Genomic DNA, 23478 nt, shown 5'->3' with positions numbered 1-23478 from the left:
TCATAATAAAAATTCTCAGCAAGTAAGAAAATCCTCAAACTGATAAAGAGTACCAACAAAAGGGCACCTGGATGTCTCAGTCAGTTGAGCATCCAGCTCTCCGTTTCGGCTCAGGTCATGATCTCACGGTTCGTGGGTTTGAGCCCTACACTGGGATCCATGCTGACACTGCGGGGCCTGCTTGGAATTCTGTCTCCCTTGCTCTCTGCCTCTTCCCCACTCACGCACTCTTTCTCTAGCTCTCAAAATAAATTTCAGAAACTTTTTTAAAAAAGGTGCCAACAAAAAGCCTACAGCTAACATCATACTCAAAAGTAAAAAGCTGAATTGTTTCCTATTAAGATTAGAAGAAATGAAAAAATTCCTGTTTTCACTACTTCTATTCAACATTGTCCAAGCAGTCCTAGCTTTTGCAATGAGGCAAGAAAAATATAAGGCATTTGGGTTAGAAAGAAGTACAGCTGTCCCCATTTGCAGATGATATAGCTGTTTATACAGAAATTTCTGGGGAATCTACAAAACAACTACCAGAGTTAATAAGTTGTTTTCCAAGGTCACAAAATCCATTGTATTCTTATATATTTGCAGCAAACAACGAAACATATTTTTAAATTTCATTTAACAGGAACAAAAATCAAACTACACAGGCATAAATCTCACAAAAGACATGAAAGACATCTACCCTGAAAACCACAAAACTTTGATGAAAGAAATTAAAATAAGATCTAAATAAATTATATCTAAATAAATTATATATCACGTTCATGGAAAAATTCAATATTAAGATACCAATTCTCCCCAAACTGATTTATAGATTCGATGCAATTTCAATCAACAGTCCAGCAGGGGGGTGCCTGGCCGGCTGAGTGGGTGGAGCACGCAATTCGATGTCAGGATCGTGAAATCCAGCCCCACGGTGGGTGAACAGATTACTTAAAAATAAAAGCTTGAGAAAAAAAAAAAGATTCCAGCAAACTTATTTTGTAGAAATGGACTAGTTACTCTTAAAATTTACATGAAAATGGAAAGGACAGAGAAATAACCAAAGCAATTTTAAGAAAGAACAAAAGTTAGAGGACTTGCCCTGATTTCAATACTTACCACGAAGCTATGATAATCAACCAAGTATGGTACTGGGGTAAGGTTAGATGTATAGATCAATGGACCAGGAGAAAAAGTCGGGAAACAGATTCACAAATATATGGTCAATTGACTTGTGACAAAGGTGGCAAGGTGATTCAATGAGAAAAGGAAAGTCTCTTCAACAATGCTGCTGGAAAAACTGAACTTCCGTAAGGAAAACAATGGGTATCAACTCTTTCCTCAGACTACACACAGAACTAACTGTACATCAATCATAATCCTAACTTTTAGCAAAAAACCTTTGCGGTGCTGAGGTAGAAAAAGGTCTCTTGGATAGAAAAACAAGAAGCATGAACCATGAAGAAAAAAACTGATGAATTCGATTTCACCAAAAAGAATGACTCTATTCTTCTAAAGATGCCATTAAAAAAAAAAAAAAAAAAGGCAAGCCACAGATTGGGAACAACATTCATAACACATGTCACACACCTCAACAATAAGACAACCAATTCAATACAAAAATGGACAAATGATTCTACCATATACTTCACAAAAAATGACAAAATGTCAACAGGCACACGAAAAGACGCAGACGTTATCTGTCATCAGGGAAATGGAAATTAAAAGCACAGTAGGATACCACACCGCTACCCATCTATCGGGACCCGTAAGATAAAAGACAAGCGCTAGTGAGGATGTGGAGAAGCTGGAACTCACATGCACTGCTGGCGAGAATGGTAAAGTCCAAGCACTTTGGAAAAGAGTTGAGCGGTTTCTTAAAAAGTTAAACATACACCTACTATATACTAAATACCCAGCAATTCTACTAGGTATTTACACCAAGGTAAAAGAAAACACGTCCACACAAAGACTTGTATACAAATGTTCATGGCAGATTTACGTGCAATAGTTCAGAACTAGAAACTGCTCAAATGCCCACTAACACGTACACGGATCAACAAATTGTGGGAAAAGAACAAACTGTGGTTATACTCAATGTGGAAAATTTCAAAATCATTACACTGAGCCAAAGATGCCATAAAAAGGGGGACATACTTTCAATTTACAGTGAATTGTTATTCAATTCAATTTACATGGGATTATTCAATTTATATAGAATTCTTTAAAAAACGCAGAATAATCGTAAAGACAGAAAACAGATCCAAGTCTGCCTGGGGAAGGTGTAGAGAAAGGATGGAACCCAGGAAACCTTCAGGGGGATGGAACCATTCAGGGGATGGAAATGTTTGCTGCCCTGACCGGTGACCGTTTCAACAGGGGTGGGGGTGGGGGTGTGAACACCCAACAAGCCTTACACTTTAAATAGCGCAGTTCCTTGCACCACAACGACACCTCAACTAAGTTATAAAAAGTACATCTAATGCACTGGAATAGTCTTTAAAGGACAGGGTGAACCTTTCTCCGAATGACTGGGGTGACCATATAGTTTTATCATCCAAGCCTGGAAATTTGTGCAAGTCAAAGTGAGTGCTAAAAATAATTAACGGGTGTTATCTCATCTACAACAGGGTGTGTGAGCTGGCAGTGCCCTGCACAAAACAGCGCTTACGGCTTTGGGAACAACAAATACCCAATCTATCCCTCGGTGTGATTAGATACTTGTTACATAAAGCAAACCGCAACGTTCCCTCCTCCGAAGACAGCCAGAGCTGGCAACGGCCAGCTGGAAAGCAGTCACGGAAATGGTGCTGGTCTTCAGTGTCGCGCAGGACAGATGCCAAGGCTCCCGCCTCAAGGTCAGTGTCCCTCCGGCCCCATCAAGGATGGGGTGGGGCCCAACCCACTCCTAACTACTCCCCAAATGTGTTAATTACTCTGATCTACAATCTCTGGACTTTGGCAGCCAGGGACCATCAGGCAACGGTGGAGAGGACACCTGACACGACCAGGTTGTTGCTGTTGTTGTTGTTTTAAGTATATTTTGAGAAAGAGAGAGAGACAGCACAAGCAAGGAAGGAACAGAGACGGGGGGTGGGGGGGGGAGTGAGAGACAGACAGACAGACAGACAGAGAATCCCAAGCAGGCTCCGTGCTTTTAGCGCAGAGCCTGATGCGGGGCTGGAACTCATGAAACCATAAAATCATGACCTAAGCCGAAGTGGGTCACTCAACTGACTGAGCCACCCAGGCACTCCATGAACCAGTTTTTCCAATGCAAGTCCACCAGGGGACACCTGGCTGGCTGAGTCAGCAGAGCACAGGACTCTGGATCTCAGGGTCATGAGTTCCAGGTTGGGCATAGAGCCTACTTAAAAACTAAATTAAATGTAAATGTAACTGTAACTGTAACTATAACTATAAATATAAAATATAAATATAAATGGTACAGAAGGGACAGCCAGTGAACAGCCCTGTGCAGGGGGTGCTCCCAGACTTATGAGAACACCTCAACACCGGGCTGAAGTCTCAAGGTTTAGCTGAACATCCTGCAGAGAACTGGGACAGCAGTTCCTACAGTCCTCCTCCTGACTTAAAAAAAAAAAAAAAAAAGAAAAGCCGGGGGTTGGGGGGGGGGGGTTGGGGATCATGTGTTTCATTCTTGAGTTTACATTTCAAAGCAGGTGCTTCAACTGTGGAGAGGTAGGGATTATTGAGTCAATAAACCAGAGCCTCCCCACCACAGGGCAGGGAATTATCTTAATTTGATAACAAGTCGTTTCAAGGAAATAAAAGGATCCTATTCACTACTCTACCTGCTCTGAAATACCAGGTTATCCTGGGACAGAAAAGTAGGGGTTTTTCTAAGAAAAAATATAATATCCTACAGAATGATTCCATTTTCCTAACTTTCAAGGGGGAAAAAAAAAAAAAAAAACAGGACTTGACTCAATCATATTCCTGGCACATGTACCAAAGAATATTGGGTAAAGGATGACTGAAATTATTACTTTCCTAGACACACTAAGAAAAAACTCATGCACATCCACATACCTTCTCCAGTGTTTGTCTTCACGAAAAACTCTAAACGTATTGGAGTCAAACTACAGTCTCTCAACTGTCCATTCTGGTTGTTTCCTCTATCATTTGTAAATAAAAACAATTAGAAGCATCAACAACACTCTCTCTCTCTCTCTCTCTCTCTCTCTCTCTCTCTCACACACACACACACACACTCACTCACTCACTCACTCACTCACTCACTCACTCTGAAAATGGCTTGCATTTCACCAACACAACCCCTCCTGGACAACACCACACGGCCCAGACCAGTGAGAGTCCTCCTATACCCCCACCTCTAAATACACCTAAGAGACCACCACTGGCAGCACTCACCACAAGGTTGTCAGGAAACAGTGTCCCCTCCCTCTGCCTGCTTGGAACAACTGTAAGACCTGAGTCTGAACCCCTGCCGTGGAGCACCTGGCTCTGAGGCTCCAGAGGCAGGCACTGCCTACAGCAAAACCCCACACTTAGCAAACACACGCTACCAATTTGGCTCAACGCCTGCTTCTTCCTGCTTCTTGAAACTGAGAACACAGAGTGGCTTATGAAGCAGAGGATTTGCTGGATTCACTTCCTCCTGCAGCTGCTCACTCGGTCCCATTCCACCGCCCAAAGGCTGTTTCAACAATCACAGCCTTTAATTCGCTAAGCACCTACTATGTGCCGGGCACTTGCCCCACCAGCATACGGGAGTACTGTGACAATGGGAGGACAAAGCGACAGGTGTTGAGAAGCGCAGGTCCCACAGCTGACAGCTGGCACAGCCAGGACGTGAGGTCAGCTCTCCTGGAGCCCTGTGCTTGAGCAGGAACCAGGGTGGGCTTGCTCGTGGCAGGGAGCCCAGGTGGCAGGCGCTGCTGTCCTAAATACGTGGGGCTTCCCATCTGGCACGTCTTCTAGCTTAAGAGGACACATGGGACACCCTCAACCCACGAGAACGACCTGCCCCACCCCAGCTCCAGGCCTGCAGTCACAGAAATTGGGAAGAGTTTTTCCATGAAGGAAATCTGCCAACTATATATATAGCTTTTCCTCTCTCCAAGCCAAAGTGACTGGCGTAGGGGTTTTGCCCAGGAAATATCCGAACTCCAAACAAGCTGAGAAGGAAAACTGATGTTGAAATCTGGATAAAGGTCATGGTTCCTCGGCAAAGGAGCAGCCCTGATCACCCCACAGGCTGACGTCGACTGGAAACAGCTGAGAAAGTCAGGTCCAGGGTTCCACCCTGTGCAGTTCTACTAGGGAACGTTCATTCATTCAACAAACATGAACGCCTAACAGACGAGATTTAAAACCACTAAAAATATTACTTAAAATCATTGCATAGCTTCTTTCTTACTTGAAGTTATTAGGCAATAACTACTAAAAACAGGAACCTTTTATTTCTCCTGTTTTTAGTAGTTATTGCTTGATAATTCTAAGGATAATAACTCTCCCAATACCTACTCTTCAGCAGCAGATGCTATTTTTTTTTAATTTTTTTTTTCTTAATGTTTTTATTTATTTTTAAGACAGAGAGAGACAGAGCATGAGCAGGGAAGGGGCAGAGAGAGAGGGAGACACAGAACCGGAAGCAGGCTCCAGGCTCTGAGCCATCAGCCCAGAGCCCGACGCGGGGCTCGAACTCACAGACTGTGAGATCATGACCTGAGCTGAAGTCGGACGCTCAGCCGACTGAGCCACTCAGACGCCCCAGCAGATGCTATTTTTTAACACTCTCTGTACTCCATCTAAAATTCCTGTGTATCAGAATAACTGCTAAGTGTGCAAGTTGAACCCTATTACCTTCTTACTATCACTGATGAGTGCCAGTGGAGATAGAAATCGGGAAACCCTCAGAGGGCACTTTTTTGCCAACCCAGTGACCTAGGAGAGGCTATCCCCATTTCACAGATGAGAAAATGGAGTCACACAGCTAACAAAGAAGACCACCTTTATAATAGACTTCATAAAACCTCTGCATACCATTAAATATTTCAACAATAACAGGGTACCTGTCTGGCTCAGTCAGTAGCACATGTGAGTCTTGACCTCAGGGTCATGAGTTCAAGCCCCACATCGTGCGTAGGGCCTACTCAACAATATTACTTGGGGAAAGGGAAGTCACAAATACAGACATGACAAATTACTCCTCTCTTTGCAGGGCACGGTTATCCTCACACGGTCATTTCAGGGCAATCATTAGGATGACACTAGGAGCAAAGCCTGCTGGATCAATCCCCATCCCAGCAAGCCGTGCGGTGTGGAAACATGACCAGGCAGAGGTGCACCACGATACTTCGGGGAAGCCAGGTGAGATTTCAATATGGCATTCTGCAGAAGCAGTCCTCTAAACACGTATATCCCACATGAGAATACAATTCCCAATTTATAGGAAATTACACTGAAATATGGCACATCTTTTTTGTGCCATGGACCCCTTGCGACAGGCTGGTGAAGCCTATGGACCCCTTCTCAGAATGTGTCTAAATACAAAAATTGAAACACTTAGGATTGCAATGGAAACCAATTTTAATAAAATATAGTCATGTCCACAGACCCCTTGCAGGAATCCGAACGAAAGTTAAAAGCTGCTACCAGGCAACACACTTTCTTCTCTCTTCCCTCTCTCTTCTCTCTCAAAAGGAGATACGAGGGGTGCCTGGGTAACTCAGTCAGTTAGGCATCTGAGTTTTGCTCAGGTCGTGATCTCACAGGTCGTGACCTCACAGGTCATGGGCTCTAGCCCCGCATCGGGCTGTCGGCAGGGAGCCCACTTGGGATTCTCTGAACACCCCCCACCTTTGCCCCTCCTCCGCTCGTTCTCTCTCTCTCTCTCTCTCTCTCAAAATAAATAAACTTAAAAAGAGAGAGAGAGAGAGAGAGAGATAAAGGGGACTGGCACTCTGGCACTGATCTTGAGCTAGGAGAACCAAATTCTGGAAGGACCCAGATGACTCTGTGGAACTGCCATACTGACCAAGGACTGCCTTCTTTTGCATGGAATAATAAAACTTTACATGTTCACATCATTCTTATTTTGGCATTTTTTCTTATAAGCAGATGAAGAAGGATGAATGATGGCCTCCAAAATGATATGTGCACATTCTATCCCCTGGAACCTGTGAACATCAGCTTATTTAGAATAAGGATCTTTGCAAATGTAATTAAGGATCCAGAGATGAAATCATCCTAGGTTATCTGATTGGGCCCTAAATCAGTGACAAGTGTTCTGAAAACAGACAAGAGAGGAACCAGGAAGCAGGGGACAGCCATGTGGAGACAGGCAGAGACAGGAGGGATGTGGCCACAAGCCCAGGAGAGCCAGGGGCTGGGAGGGGCTGGCGTGGAGTCTCCCCTAGGCCTCGGGAGGAGGCACAGTCCCACCACACCTCCGTCTTGGATTTCTGACCTCTAGAAGGGTGACAGAATAAATCTCTGTCGTTCTAGTCTGTCCTGGCAGCCCCAGGACACTAACTGTGCAGCCAAACCCTCTTCTAAGAAACACATCTCTATGATTTTCTAAACATTAAATACTGGGAATTCAATATAAACTCCCTTTTATGCATGCAGTGTTATATATGGCATGATGCAGAAGTGGCCCTCTAAGCATGAATATCCTACACTTAATTCTCATCCAGTTCATACTGAAAACCCTCTTTATTGTCCATCCCCATTATTTGCAATCCATTTTCCTGAAATTTAAAAATAAATTTAAATTTATTTAATAGGGCCTTCTCCTTCCCTTTACTCTGTTCTCACATGATGCCAACAGACACTGGCGTCTCGCTTCCAGCCCTCTGCCCGTGCCCGCCCCCCCGCTCCCTCTCACACCCCTGCCCCTCATGCCAGCGTGCACTCACTCATCCTCTGCCCTTCTCCAGCCCACCCTTCTGCTCTCGCTTCTTCCTCGGCCAGCTCAGCTCGGTCACTTCCACCCAGGTCCCCTGATCTGCCCGCTTCCTCATCATCAACCCAGCCTCGCCTCTATTCCTTTATCACAGGCACGTGACACGCTCACCAGAGATTCTGGGGAATCAGGACACAGTACAGCCCCAACCATGATCCATCTGAAATGAGGTAGACAGAAGCCGAGGAAGCTATAAACCAGAACCAAGCCCGAATCAAATAGATCAGGCAACAAAAAGGACACAAGACAGAGTGAAGGCTGCCCGCTCAAGGAGAACTGCACCCTCTCTCGGGCAGGGGGCTCAGCACAGGGGCTGCTCTGCAAGGGAGACCACACTCATTTTCCCAAACGTCCCTCCTGCGGCCTACGATGCTTGTTCTAGCCGTACCATCTGCACGAACACCTGAACGCATTCTGAGCCCCCAGTGCTACAGAGCGAGGAAATAGAGTTTACATGATCAACTTTGCCACATCTACAGATGAAATGTCTCCACCTACACAAGTGATCGTTATAGACCCATGATGTGGAAGGGCTTACGATGAAAATGTAAAGTTACACACACGCTGCTCTGCGTGTAACATGGGAACAGCAGCATACGCCCCCGGCAAAAGCCTGAGGGACTCGGAGAAAGAGAAGAGCTGCTGAACTGTGACCTTTCCTCCCCTCACTTTAAATCTCCTCTAGAACCATTATTATGATGTAAGCACTCTGCACAATAAGGGGGTAAGCTGCCTGCACGGGTTCCGGTCCCGGGACGCTCCTGGGGCCCGCCCCCCAGCCCACTCACTCGCCCCTTCTCGGTGGCCAGTCCAGCCCCCGGGCCCACAGAGATCTGCCCCACGCTCGCACTGTGTTCTGCCCCTTCTGCTGTTACACCTGTCACGGGACACTATAATCACTTCTTTTCACGTCTAACAGGCTGTGAGAAGTCCCTGAGTGCAGGGGACATGTTTATCCATGTCCGTCTGCCCTCAGGCACTGGGCAGAGAGAGTACCTCCACGCTGGATGCTTGAAAGAAGGAAAAACAAGTCTGTCCAAAACCTGCGTCTTTTCCAATTGGTTTCTGTTTGTTTTCAGAAATCAGAATGCCAAGGTACAGCCGGAGTGTTGTCAAATTGTTGCTGGGCTCTCCAGGGGTAGATAAGAAGTTTTCACACTGTCAAACTTAAGGGACACACACACACACACACACACACACACACACACACACACACAGAAAAAGGAGCCGGGCCTAACCCATAGCTGCTCATCAGAATCCAAAGACGCACAGCTCCCAGCAAGCTCTCGGCCCAGTGCGAAGGGCATTTGTAAGAGGGTAACAGCAACCCACAGCATAGTCCACTGCGGCGAACGAACCATTCAATATCCTCTCTGAAGAGAAAGAAGCAACAAAGCCTCCTTCCTGGCTCACGCTCGCCGGCACAGAGCCCATGTGCGTCCTGCACGGGGAACAGCAAGCTTCAAAGAGAACCCCCGGCCTCAAGTCAAGACCTAAGAAAGTGTGACCAAGTGCACAGATTACTAAGGAGCCTGTGCGCACCTGGCATCACAAGAGTGTGAGTCCCAAACGTGGCTGCACTGCAAAATCATGGAAAGCACCGAAAAGTCACCCGCTTACAAATCGGCATCAGAATCTCTGGGGATGGTGCCAATATTTTTTTCCCAAAGGGTGCTCAGGCACAGCCAAGTTTGGGAACCGCTGCCCTGAGTAAGCAGAAGGTGGCAACATGTTACCTTCTGACCACGGCATGAACAGGAAGACCTCCCAGAAGAGACAGTTGTCACCCTACCTTTGAGGAATGGACAGGTCTGTAGAGGGAACTTCAGCAAAGGGCCCCCATACTGAGGAGCCCCACCAAGACCAGGGTGACCTGTGCACAGGGGTACTGGTTCCCTACAAAAAGCAGGTCGGCTGGAGCAGGTCCGTGGCGAGGCGAGAGGCTGGGACAGCTGGGGAGCGCCACGTCCCATGGACTGGAGGAGGTAAGAACTGAGGTGGCCCTTGATGATTTACACTGCTTTTAGAAATGGGCAGAATGTGACTCTTTTTAATGGTTTTATATTTCAGGCATATTCCAGTCAAACTTGTCTTTCCTCTTCAAGGTCCAACTCAAGTGAGGTTGCTGCCAGGACCCCAGGGATAAGAGTACTGCTTTTAGGGCCAGTGAAGACTAGAATAATCCACAGTGATTTTAATTAGAAGTTATTATTCAGCAAACAGAGAAAGTATGAAACATTTCACTTAAGAAATGTAAGTAACTCAAACTAAAAGAAAAAGGTCTAGTTAAGTACCAAAGGATGTCATAAATTAATTTGGTCCACTGCTTTCAATTTACCCACTGAACAGATAGGCAGTGAGTGCCTATAATCATAATGTTAACAACAGCCAACACTTACGTCATGTCTACATTTTATCAGCTCATTTAATCCTCACAGCAACCCCATAAGTAGGTACTATTATTATCCCATGTCTCAGATGAGGAAGCTGAGGCTCAGAGTTGTTCAGTGACTTGCCCAGGGCCACTCAGCTAGTGAGCTGAGATTCATGACCTGGCTTCCCAGTCCTTGTCTCTGAGCCCTGCTGCTTCTGCACAAGGTCCCACGCTGGGTACTTTCAGCGGTGAAAAAAAGAATATAACCTAGTTCTACTGTCTAGGTTCTTACACTTGAGGAAATACAGATCCCAGACATTCAAAGACAGAGTCCCTGATTCCTCTGGGAAAACCAGAACATGGAACGCCACATAGCACATCATTTTCCCCAAAAATGAAGCAAAGGGTAACCGAACCTATTACAGCCTGAGTCCCTAACACACAAGCTGCGTAACTTATAAAGCCCCGTCCTTTCCTTGGGATCCTGTTCCCCCACAGCGCTGGCTTTCTCGGTCCCTGATGACGTCAGCTTCCGTCCCCGCCCTCTGGCTGCTCAGGGGGGACCCAGAGCCCCACCGAGGGAGGGTGCCGTGGGCACCCCCACCCACCAGCCTGGGGAACGGGACGTGCACCTGGACAAGACCAGAACTGGCTGCTGGTCCCAGGGCCGAGGTACCGTCCAACACCAGCACCAGAGCCCAAGGGGTTCGAGGCGGGGGGTCAGGCCTCAAGCTCGTGATGCTGGGACAGCAGATGACCTCCCCGACAGAGGTAAAGGGCTCCAGAGTGCGGAATGAACTTCCAGAGAGCCACCGTCCTCTCCCAGGCAATGCGGGTGCAAACGCCTCGCAATCCCCGTGGGCCCCGGGCTCCCTGCCATCCAAGGGACATGGGCCAGTACTCGGCCTGCACCCGCCTGCAGTCAGCCCTCAACCTGCTTCCCGCTGTCCATCAGCAGCACCTGTGTCACCCTCCGATGACGAGTCCCTCGGTCCTACTTAGCTTAGAAAACCTTCACTAAATTCACCTCGGCTCATTCTACCTCTCCCTCAAAAGGGACAGAGCCTCTGACACCAGCAACCATGAAGTCAGCCTCTGAGGTGAAATTTCCAGAACTGGAGGGGTCAGTGATGCACCCCTGGTAAAGGGAGGGCGTCCACAGCCACCCCTGAGTCTGGCCCTGCACGCATGTACCGTGGGGCCTCGTGCAGAGCTGCTTTCTGGGAAAGCAGCAATTACCAACTGCTCAAAATCCCAGTTTTCCTCACCACCCTACTGAATTCCCAAGTCATGCAAGACAAGGAACAGCATGGTACCAACGAGAAGTGCCTAGCCAAAGCGCCTGCAACCCTGCTCTCCATCCGGCCCCTCCTCTCCACAGTAGCTCCATGGAGGCTTCCACACGTCCCACTGGGCCACAGCAAGGGCACCCGTCCGACCTCCACACATCCATGCTGACCTCCTCTTCCTGCAAGACCTCGTCTTCGGCAGCAGCCAGACTTGTAACAAAAACAGTCACCAACCCCGGCTTTGGTGACTTAGAAGAACCTTAACGGCTTCCCAGTACCCATGACAAAAAAGTCCAAACTCCGCACGGCGTGGAAAGCACTTCACCTCTGACCTCTGCCCATCTCGCCGCCCTCACACGCTCTGCCTCTCTGGCAGGAACCACTTCCACCCCCTGGACACTCGCACTGCTGGCCAGGGCTCCCTCTCAGCCTCAGGCCTCCAAGACTCTCGCCCCTGACACCTGCCCCCCACCGCAGCCCCGAGCTGGTTCCTCCCCGGCCCGCTGCGCCCATGGAACCACACACCACGTGAGGGCAGACCTGCCCTGCCGCCCAGAGTGCGCACTGGAAGCGTTCTGCTGGTGAGATCAGCCAGAGGAACGGGGCGGGGCCCAAGTCATCCTGGAGTCAGTGGCAATCAAGTCACCCTTCGAGCAGTACTGTGTGGGGGCTCTCAGGTACAGCAGTGAGCAAAACTAAACCCTTGCTCTCGCGCAGGAGATGCTACAGCCCTGTGACAAGCAGACCCAAATGGACTCAGAGGAGGGGCTCTCAGGGACGGGGGGGGGGGACGGGGGGGGCAGGGGGAATGGAGCTGTGCCACGCCCCACTACTTGGACTTGTTTTTGCGGCATTTTGACACTTCAAGTAACATTAAAGGAGGTGATGACATTTCATCGAATCTTTATTAAAATAGGACAAAGCTTTAAATGATGAAAACACTGACTTGGCAAAATAAGTAAGAGCACTAAACTCTGATGGCCCTGCTCCTCCCTGCACACTCTACAGCTCTATGCCACTCCGGGAAGGTCATAAAAGAAGCCAGTGCGGGACTGGAAGACAAAATCACCACCGAAAACTCAAAGATAAAGAGATCAGGCAAGGGGGAAATCCAAATCAATGAAAACATTTGGAAGCCCAAGAGAAAATGGAAAATCTTTCCCGAAGCAGAAAATGACATTAAACAGAAAGAATTTTTAGAATCTCTCTCTATCTGGGTGCCTGGGTGGCTCAGTCTGTTAAGCGTCTTGATTTTAGCTCAGGTCATGATCTCCGGGTTGTGAAACTGAGCCCCACATCGGGCTCCGTGCGAAGCGTGGAGCCTGCTTAAGATTCTCTCCCTCTCCCTCTTCCTCCTCCCCAACTTGTGCTTTCTCTCAAAATAAAGAAATTAATTAAAAAAAAACAAACAAAAACCTCTCTATCAAATGAGAACTGGCCAGGAGATAAAAACAAGGCAAAAATAACATGAAAGCTATGCTGGATGGGGATAAAAATCATAAGGAAATGCAATAGGAAATAAAATTAAAACTTTCCTAAATAGAATCTGGGAAAATCAACAAATTTAAATAATGCAGGAGAACTCGACAGACACGGAGATACAGAACCCTCCTGGACAAAACCCGACACCTTCATCCGCCTCCACGGGGCTGTGCCGATGGCACCACCTGTCCAGTGCCCGCCCTCCGTCCCCCTCCACTCAGAACCAGCAGCAGGTGCTCTCCCGCCGCCTCCTACATACCCTCCGCCCTCTCCCTTCCTCCTCCAGGTCACCCTCCACATTGCAACCAGAGTATAACATTCTCACACTGCAAGTCTGGGAAATTCACCAAACGGAACGATTCAATGGTATTACCTGGTGAAGCATGAAGCCTGGAGCCCTCCCCCTGGTCTCCCTCTCCCCCTCAGGCCTCAGCAGCCACACAGCCCTTCTTCCGCTTCTTCACACAGGCTGTGCCGTGTCCTCCATCACGAGGCCTTTGCACACACTGGGCCCCTGACCTGCCCCATTCTAGGGCGCCTACAGGCACACACACCTGCACACACTTCCTTCAGCTGATTTACCACTAACCGGTCTTCACATCTCAAGGAAAATATCACCTCTTCAGGGGCAGTCCTCCCAACTCCACCCCAGTACCAGTGGGGGGGGGGGGTCCTCACTATGCAGCCTTCCTTCCCTACCACCTGTTTCAGCTGTCACCTCTTCCTGCGTGCTGCCCTGAGGCCCGAAAGGACACGAGCTTGACGAAGAGCCCCTCTTTTCTGCTCACCAATGAAACTCCACCACTGAGAATGGCTCCGCCCTGGGCAGGCCCTCAATAGACATATTCTGAACCAATAAATGAGCAAACAACAAAGTTCCCAAAGAACAAGACAAAGCACATGAACCAGAACTATACAGAAAATAAAAGGAAAAAAAGATCTTTGTGAAAGTTGGAAAACCAAAAGCAAGTCTGGAAGACAGAAGATTTAGTATATACCAGACAAACTAGTAAGCAAAATCCAACAGCACAGAAGAGAAAAAGAATCCCACAAGATTTCAAGCAGAAATGTACAGATATCCTCGACGATAACGACAACAGCAAGGCTAGCTTCAGATGCCTCCCCTCCAACACCAGGATCAGAAGACATGATGTCGTTGGAATTATCTAAAAAAAAAAAAAAACCACCATATTTTGTTTCCTTTGTGGAAAGCAGAACATTCTACATTATTTTTCTTTGTTCCTCGGTGCCTTCTCATTTTCATTAGTGTAATACAAACAACAGTTGGTGAAAGAAAGCACTGAGAAGGGTGTTCTATGTGACTAAACACCCTGTCAGTTACAAAGGTTGACCAGAAAAGGACATCACCAACTGGGCTGGCTATAAGCAGATACAGCATAAGAAAATCTGTGAATTATAAATGTATTTTTTAAAGGAATTTTAAACTCAAATCATTAACAAATATCAACAGTGCACACCACTCACAAAAATGCCAAACAGAAGAGAGGTACCAAGGAAGCATCCAATCAAGAAAGCACAACAGTCAGCCACCAAACACAGGAGTCCGAAGTGCACAAACCCTGACAAGTAGAAAATGTCTAAAGTCCACTATTACAGGCAAAGAGCTCCAGACTGAAGTAAAACAACTTCTAACCACATACAGCTTACAAGAATTACAATCTAAAATAACAAGGAAAAACTGAAGCTAGAAGTGAGGGTGGGAGAGGGAAGTACACATTCTTAAATTCTGAACAAAAAAAGATGGCAATATTAGTATCACAGTGGTAAGAACTATTCAGTGTAAAAAAGATCGTACCTTATTGACAAATGGTTACTCAGGAATGGTGGTATTAACATCCACGCACTTTTTTTTTAAAAGAGCTTCAAAAATGATGAAGGTGAAACATGTTGCAAATATAAGAATAAAATGACAAATATAATTGTCCTGAAATAGAGTAATTCTTCATCAGTCTATGGAAGATCAGGTAAATTAAAAACAGGATCATAAGAAGACCTAAACAACAAATTTCATAAATGACAAAGGCCAAACATTATTCCCTTTGGTAAATACATCATCCTTCAAGTAAATGGTATCTCACGTTTTATAATCGGTGATCTTAATGTCAGACACCTATAAATATCACTGAGTGACAAGATGCAGAAAAAATTAAACTAGTGACAACTGCAGATTCATTCATAAGTGGATTCACTCATAAGTGGAAGAGGCTGAGACGCTAAACAGAGCTTCTGGTAATACCACAGGACTGGTGGGAAAAACACAAATTCAGAGCCCAATAGAGAACGAATACCTCAAATTTATAGATGAGACTTCTGAAGGAGTATCCCATAAGGAGTGCAAAGAGACCGGCCAATGGAAAAAGTAAAGCCCACATTCAAATTAGCTCTATCACAAACTGGATTTAAGACAATCTGCTGCTACCCTGCTTACCTAACTAGAAGCAAAAGTAAATGCTCTCTAAGGGAAGACACCATCACCTGAGCATAAAATTATCTTGACAGTTTTCCAACAATATTTGTCAACCAAAATTAACAGGCATGCAAGAAAAAAAGACTAAAGGAACAAAAGCCAACAGAAAGGCCAGACAATAGAAGAAGACCCATAAAAGCACCAGATATTTGAGTTTTCAGACATAGACTTTAACATAAATATGCTTAATATAGGGACTTTGGCAGGCAACTAGAAATCTTTTTTAAAAAATCAAATGAAAAGTCTCAAGCTGAAAGACAAAAGAACTGAAATGGATTTTTTTAAGTTCGTTTATTTATTTTTGAGAGAGAGACAGAGAAAGCAAGGGAGGGGCAGAGGGAGAGAGAGAGAGGGAGGAATCCCAAGCAGACTCCGTCCGGACAGCACAGAGCCCAGTGTGGGGCTCAAACCCACGAACTGTGAGATCATGACCTGAGCCAAAACCAAGAGTTGGACTCTTAATCAACTGAGCCACCCAGGTGCCCCCTGAAATGGATTTAATAACAAACAAGAAAGACCTGAAGAACATCAAAAGATAATAATGATAATAAAACATCCCGAGAGAAAAGAATAGAAAATACTCTTTTTAAAGAATACAAAAAACAAATGGAAGAGAGTGAAAAGATCTAACACACAAGCCCCAGAATAAGAGGAAAAAATGAATGGGTAGAAGCAACACTTGAAGAAATAATAACCAAGACTTTGCCCAAACTGACAATAAAAGGAATCTAAATCCATAGATTTCAGAAGCGCTAGGAATACTAAGCAAGATAAATACAAAGAGCTGTGCCTGGAAAAATCGTAAAAAAACATAATAAAAATTTTTAAAGTAGTAGGAAGAATATACTACTCCATCCAAGGAGCAACAATGAGCTGCTAATGAGTTTCTAACAGAAATAATGGAAGCTAAAATACAAGGACTTTTTTTTTTAATGTAAGCTATCTGTGCAACGTGGGGCTAAAACTCATGACCCTGAGACCAAGAGTCGCATGCTCCACCAACTGAGCCAGCCAGGCACCCCTACAATAACATTTCTAGATTGCTCTAAGAAAATAACTGCCACGCTAGAATTGTGTAACAAGCAAAAGCATCCTTCAAAAAGGTGAAATAAAGGTATTTCAAACAAAAAGAGAAACCTATACTAAAGAAATGCTGAAGGGAGTTTTTCCACACAGAAGGAATATTACCACAAATGGATCACAGAAATACAAAAAGAAATGAAAAGCAACAGAAAGGTTAAATATCCATTATAAATCTAAATGAAGGTCCTATGAGGCTTCAAATATTTATAAAATTTAAGAAACCAGCAGAAAGGCTAGAGGAGAGTACAGAGATGGTTGTTTTTTATTTAAGTACCACAACTTAATTGTAATTTCAATTATGACTTCAGTAGCAATGAAGAGTATAGAGAGTGTAAAGGCTCTAGGGTCCTTGCGTTATCTGGGATGCACTAAAAGTACTTCTTTATTACTTTAGTACTCTTATTAGAATTTAATTAAAGTCAAGGATGTATTTTGTAATCTGTAAAATATACACTAAAATAATGTATACACTTGTTTTTAATGTTTGTTTATTTTTGAGAAAGAGAGACAGCATGAGCAGGGGAGGGGCAGAGAGAGAGGGAGATACAGGATCTGAAGCAGGCTCCAGGCTCCAAGCTGTTAGTGCAGAGCCCAATGAGGGGCTCAAACCCACGAACCGTGAGATCATGACCTGAGCCAAAGTCAGACGCTCAACTAACTGAGCCACCCAAATACCCCTAAAATAATGCATACAAAACAAGCCATAACAGGGGCACCTGGATGGCCCAGTCAGTTAAGTGTCCAACTTCGGCTCAGGTCATGATCTCACAATTTGTGGGTTTGAGCCCCACATCCGCTGGCTCTGTGCTGACAGCTTAGAGCCTGGAGCCTGCTTTGGATTCTGTGTCTCCCTCCTTCTCTGCCCCTCCCCTGCTTACACTCTGTCTCTCTCTCCTTCAAAAATAAACATTAAAAAAAAAAATTTTTAAAAATTAAAGAACTGAATCTTAAAAAAAAAAAAAAACAAGCTATAACAGAAGGTAAAAAGAAATAATTAATCCATTTAAGAAAGGGAGAAATGTGTGAAAAAATATAAAAAGACAAAAAGAATATGTTAGATTTATACCCAAATACAAGAGTATCTAAACTAATCACAGATTAAAAATAATCCAACCCAACTGAAAATATAATCCAATTAAATAATACAATGGTTAATTTTAAAAACCACAAAACCATATGTTGCTTACAAGAGATACAAACAAAAAGGCTTGAAAGCAAAAGAATCGAAAATTATGTACCATTACTTACAAAATAATTACCAACCACAAAAAAGCTACTGCAGCTATAGTAACATCAAAGTAAACTTTAAGGCAAAAAAATATGAAGAGAACAGAAGGTTATTTCATAAAAGGCTCAATCTAGTAAGAATATAAAATAACCCTAAATCTATATGCACTTAAAAATAACCCTCTACATATATAAAGCAGGACTAGCAGAATGAAAACAAAAACCAGGTAAGTCCAAAATCACAGGAGATTTTAATCAATCTTAATAACTAATAGGAAAAGTGGAAAAACAAATCAGTAGGTTATAAAATATTTGAGAAAAATAACTAAACCTTTGTCCTAATCAACTGCATACAGGAACTACTGAATCTGAGTTACAGTCAAATGCACATGCAACATTTATGAAAACTTGTAGGTGATAAAAAGTCTCATCAATTTCAAAGGTTTAAACTCACAAAGTATATTCTCTGATCATAGTAAAATTAAGCTAGAAATCAATAACAATACAACAAGAAAAATCCCCCAAGTGCCATGATATTAGGAAATGTACAGATCACAAAAGATACAAAATAATATACATTATGAGTCCCATTTATATCAAATATCTAAAGCCATCAAAACTAATCTACAGTATTGGATGGTCAGGATAGTGTTTACATTTGGAGAGGGGAGGGTAACCATGACTGTGAGAGATCACGAGCGGAGCCTCTCTGGGCCTGGATATGTTCTATCACTCAATCTGAGTGGTCATTACACATCAAGCTTGCACTTATATTCATGTATTTTTTGGTAGGCAAGTCATTTTTCCATTTAAAAACTTATCTGAAATATATAGTTTCAGTAAAGTGGAAATTCTGCATTGATAAACTCCTTTGGAAAGTTATAGTAGTAAAAATACACCTTCAGTATAAATCTGTAATTTTATGATCATAAAGCTGAAAATAATTTTAAAACATGTTAGAAAATGAGAAGGAAAGAAGCATGAAGGTAAATGAGAATTTTTACCTGGTAACTTCAGCCCCACCATTACTAGATGAAATCTACTTTAAAAGAAAAAAAAAAAAAAAAAAAAAAAAGACAGGGGTACCTGGGTGGCTCAGTCAGTTAAGCATCCAACTTCAGCTCAGGTGGTGATCTCATGGTTCATGAGTTCGAGCCCCGTGTCGGGCTCTGCGCTGACAGCTCAGAGCCTGGAGCCTGCTTCCAATACTGTGTCTCCCTCTCTCTCTGCCCTTCCCCCATGCTCACTTGCTCACTGGCTCACTCTCAAAAATGAAAAAGACAAAGCACTAAAACTATCACAACCAGTGAGGGCAAATTTAGATAGAGAAAGCCAATGAGTAAGGTAATTTGAACCCTAAAAATACAGTGTCTAACTATCTGAAAGCCCATGAAAAAAAAATAATTCATAAAGAGAGAAATTCAAATAGCCAATGTTCAACCTCACTTTGATAGTTGAAGAAACAAATCAAAACAAATTACCCTTTTTATTTGAGAGAAAGAGAGAATGTGAGCAGGGTAGAGGGGCAGGGGGAGAGAGAGAATCTCAAGCAGGCTCCACATTCCACGTGGAGCCAGATGCAAGGCTCAATCCCACAACCCTGGGACCATGACCTGAGCTGAAATCAACAGTTGGACGCTCAACCGACTTGAGTCACCCAGGCACCCCAACAAATTACCATTTTTTAAACTATCAAAATGGCAAAGATATCCTAAAATGTTAAAACATGGTGTTTGTAAAAGGATTTAAAAAAAGAACTTTTAGGGCGCCTGGGTGGCTTAGTCAGTTAAGCATCCCACTTAAGCTCAGGTCATGATCTCACAGTTTGTGGGTTCAAGCCCCACATCGGGCTCTGTGCTGACAATGCAGAGCCTGCTCAGGATTCTCTCTCTCCTCTCTTTCTGCCCCTCCCCTGCTAGAGTATGTGCACATGTTCTCACTCTCTCTCTCTCTAAAAATAAATAAACTTAAGAAAAAAAGAACTTTCATGAAGTCCCATTGATATAAGTTCTAAGGGAAAGTTGGCAATGAGATATGAAAAGCCTCTAAGTTTTCAGAGATTAGTATTAACATGTTTAATCATCAGAAACATATAATTTCACATTACAGAGGCTGGAACCTAAAGCTGGCAAATTCCCTTCTCCTATTCACGCCACTTTTTTGGCCTTGTGAGGGGCGGCCCCACCTGAAGGTGAGAAGGCAGAAGACACCGTGAGCTCTACTCCCCATCTTCTGGAAGCTCCCGCTGCCGCCACGCCACCAAGGAAGAATCTGAAGGCAATCTCTACGTCTCCAGCCTCACCCCAGCCTCACACTGTTCTTAAAGAACAGGACGACAAGCAGACCCCCTCTAGTTACATGAGCCTCGTTTGTGACACCTCCTCCATCCAGCCTGTCTAAAATCTCTCCCCTCCCCACATACCCTCCCCCATCTCCCTTGGCAGTCTCTTGTCCTATGGGCCCTCATTTCTTAACGTTATAGCTCTCTGGCCATCCGGGGGAGAAATAAAAATGGAGCCTTTTGTACTGTGGAGTAAATGTACTCATGCTTCTCAGCTACAAAAGGTTTCCAATTGCAGCAGCTTTCACGGACTGATTGTAGCAGGCAGGCAATTTAGTAGACATTGTGCAATTGGGGAATTACTCCAGGAATAGCTGGAAAACCAAATGAGATGTCCCAGGAAACGTAGCAGCTTCTGGACAAATGCATTCGTCCTGCACTTGCTCCTGGCGCACGTGTGCCAAGCACTGGCCAAGTCCACGGCCGGGCCCTGCCTTTCGGGAGGGCCGACTTCAGACAGACCCACACAGGGACTCGGGCAGTTGGCTGCATGGTAAGCACCAGGTTCGGGGTGCGGACGAGAAATACTGCAGGGGTGACTGAGGGGGAAGATCATCAAGTATGAATTTTAAGCCAAGAAAATACTTCTATTGCTCACAGCTCCGGAACTGCCGGACTCTCTACGGAAGCATGACTGGCGGGAAGCGGGCCGTGAACTCGCCCCGTGTATCTCCATGTTCCATACGTCATCACGGATCACTCATGGGATGAGCTTGCCTATCTACACATGTTTCTGGGTAACCTCAGTATTAATCTTTCTCTTGTCCCCTCTCAGTACATCCTCAGGTGAAAAGGCAGTTTTTAAAGCACTAACGAAATCAAAAATAAATGTGAGAGAATTGGTGCCTCGTCCCTGAAGGCTGGGAATCGTCCATGACTACCTGACAGAGATGTGGTTCCAGAGGTTTCTCCAACACAGACTGCCTCCACATCTGCAAGTCCAGCGTGGGCACTCTGAACACATTTCCCATAGAGACAACATACAAATCAGGGTTCACTGCCGGAGCAGGCTGACAGAGCTCCGTATTAACTCACGTGGTACCAAAAGCATAGTGCCATCCTATTGTTTCCATATTTTTACCGAGATATAATTCCCACAGAGTTCACCCTTTTAAAGTGTACAACTTAGTGGCTTTTAGCATACTCCCAAAGTTGGGCAACTATCACCTGTATCTAATTTTAGAACATTTTGTCACCCCCTGAAAAAAGCCTGTACCTCCAGCAACCATTCCTCCCTCCTCCACAGGCCCCCGCCCCACCACTCAGCTACTTTCTGTCTCTACAGATTTGCCTACTGTGGCATTTCATATAAATGGAATCATCAAATATGTGGCCTTTTGTGTCTGGCTTCTTCCATTTAGCTAACGTTTCCAAGGCTCATATAAGTCGTGACATGTATCACCCATTTTTCAGAGGCCTTTTAACAGCTCCTACTTTGTACCTCAAATGGAATTCCATGTCCAAGAATTTAAAGAAATAATCAGAAATGCACCAAAGGATCTGTGTACAAGTGCATATCACAATATTACGATAGGAAAATACGTTCAATGTAGGGACTGGTTAAATTTAACACACATATACGCTGAAATACCATGCAACATTAATACACAAGATTTTAGAGGATATTACAGATGAAAAGGCTCACTGTTAACTAAAGAAAGAAGGTTAAAAAACCGTATTTTATAAAATGTATTTGGTGGGAATGACATCGGCCGAAATTATTACCAGTTATCTTTGGGTAATAGGAATATGGATTGTTTTAAATTTCCTATTTACATTTCCATACTTGAAAATTTTCTTCAATAACTGGATCAGAAAAGTGTTTTGCTTTTTATTTTAAATTTTTTTTAATGTTTATTTTTGAGAGAGAGAGAGAGACAGAGCGTGAGCAGGGGAGGGGCAGAGAAGGAGGGAGACACAGAATCCAAAGCAGGCTCCAGGCTCTGAACTATCAGCACGGAGCCTGACACAGGGCTCAAACCCACGAACCAGGAGATCATGATCTGAGTCAAAGCTGGATGCTTAACCGACTGAGCCACCCAGGCACCCCTGAAAAGTATTTTGTCTTTAATCACACTCTTCTACTGGGAGAAAAAACAACTTTCAGAATGTGAACAGAAAGGCACTCAGAGTTCAATTAAGAGTCCCTCATGTTTTCATCACATAGACAATTTCATTGTGTATATAATTATATACATACACACACACATAACGAAAATGAGAATAAGCTAATCAGTAGGTTGTTTTTAAAAGTTGTGAAAAGCAGAAAAGAGACAATGAATATAAATGCAGAAACTCAATTAGGTGCCAGAAAAAATGGAACTGATCAATAATCCAAGAACTGGTTCTCATATAAAACAACAAAAGTGATGGAGTTTAAGAAATCTGACAAGAAAAACAAAAGCTAAACAAAGGAAATTAGAAATACAAAAGGGATAAAACCAGACACACTGATGTTTCAAGTGCAAATAATATATGCCACTGAATTTGAAGGTGCAGGATAAGGGGGAAAATAAAATACAAAAATGGAGTCAAGCAGTAAAAAAGCTCCAATCATCAGAAAGCAAAAACAAACCTTTTCATAGCCTTACCTCCCTGAAGAGTCCTATGACCGAGAATTTAAAGTAATTTCTCTCAGCTTTTCAAGAAACCATCAATTCTAAAGCCATATAAAGTGTTCCAGAACACACAAAGTTATGGAAAGTTACTAAATGAATTTTATGGGGCTAGTCCAACTCTGAGATCAAAACAGCAAAGGCTACCTACCTCCTACTCCAGAGGAAATGTCCATCCATACACATTAGATAGGAAAAGCCTAAACAAAACGAGGTTGTAAAATCTAACGTGACCAAGACCAACTTATTATTAGGAAGTGTGTAAATACCTAAAACCAATATGATCAACTAAATTAATGCTCAAAACACCCCAATAAAAGTCAACACCTCTTACTATTAACACTCTCAAAGCCACAAATCACAGAATAATCCACTTACATAGTTTTCAAAGTATCTCCCCAGCTAGTAAGTAGACAATAAAATTGATGGTGAAAAAGTAAAAACATTCCAAGTAAAACGAAGAATCAAGTAAGAGAGACCACCAGGGAAGTCTGACTAATTCGATAAGCCATGAACCAGAACCAAGAGCAGTTAGATATATCAAAACAAAATAAATAAAAGTTTAAATGGAGGAAGAAAAATCCCATTTGCAACAGCAACATCAATAATCAGCCCATAAATAAATAAAACAAAACCTGAAACT

At 44.1% G+C, this 23478-nt stretch overlaps 1 protein-coding gene and 1 long non-coding RNA gene across 10 annotated transcripts in view; one reads left to right on the top strand and one right to left on the bottom strand.

The window, feature by feature from the left end:
* The window catches only part of DGKD (diacylglycerol kinase delta), a 110761-nt gene that overhangs the window by 58693 nt on the left and 28590 nt on the right, over nt 1–23478 (bottom strand). The window contains exon 1 of one of the 7 annotated variants that reach the window (XM_045034652.1): nt 4036–4109. The exons of the other annotated variants lie outside the window; for them this stretch is intronic. The gene's annotated coding sequence lies outside the window, so the exon portion shown is untranslated. Of the gene's footprint in view, nt 1–4035; nt 4110–23478 lie in introns of those variants that run through there. 7 annotated transcript variants of the gene reach the window in all.
* Nucleotides 2424–21548, top strand: LOC109502943. Of its 3 annotated transcripts, XR_002744964.2 has the most exons (6): nt 2424–2840; nt 6191–6339; nt 8031–9921; nt 10007–10189; nt 19989–20713; nt 20821–21548. It is a non-coding gene; the product is annotated as an uncharacterized LOC109502943 (long non-coding RNA). The 3 variants fall into 3 exon arrangements; XR_002161873.3 differs by having other exon boundaries at nt 19989–21548; XR_002161872.3 differs by lacking the exon at nt 10007–10189 and having other exon boundaries at nt 2425–2840; nt 19989–21548.

Source organism: Felis catus, chromosome C1, assembly GCF_018350175.1.
Source record: "Felis catus isolate Fca126 chromosome C1, F.catus_Fca126_mat1.0, whole genome shotgun sequence".
Lineage (NCBI taxonomy): Eukaryota > Metazoa > Chordata > Mammalia > Carnivora > Felidae > Felis > Felis catus.
Note: the sequence above shows the minus strand (reverse complement) of the source record. Positions and strands in the feature narration are given on the sequence as shown.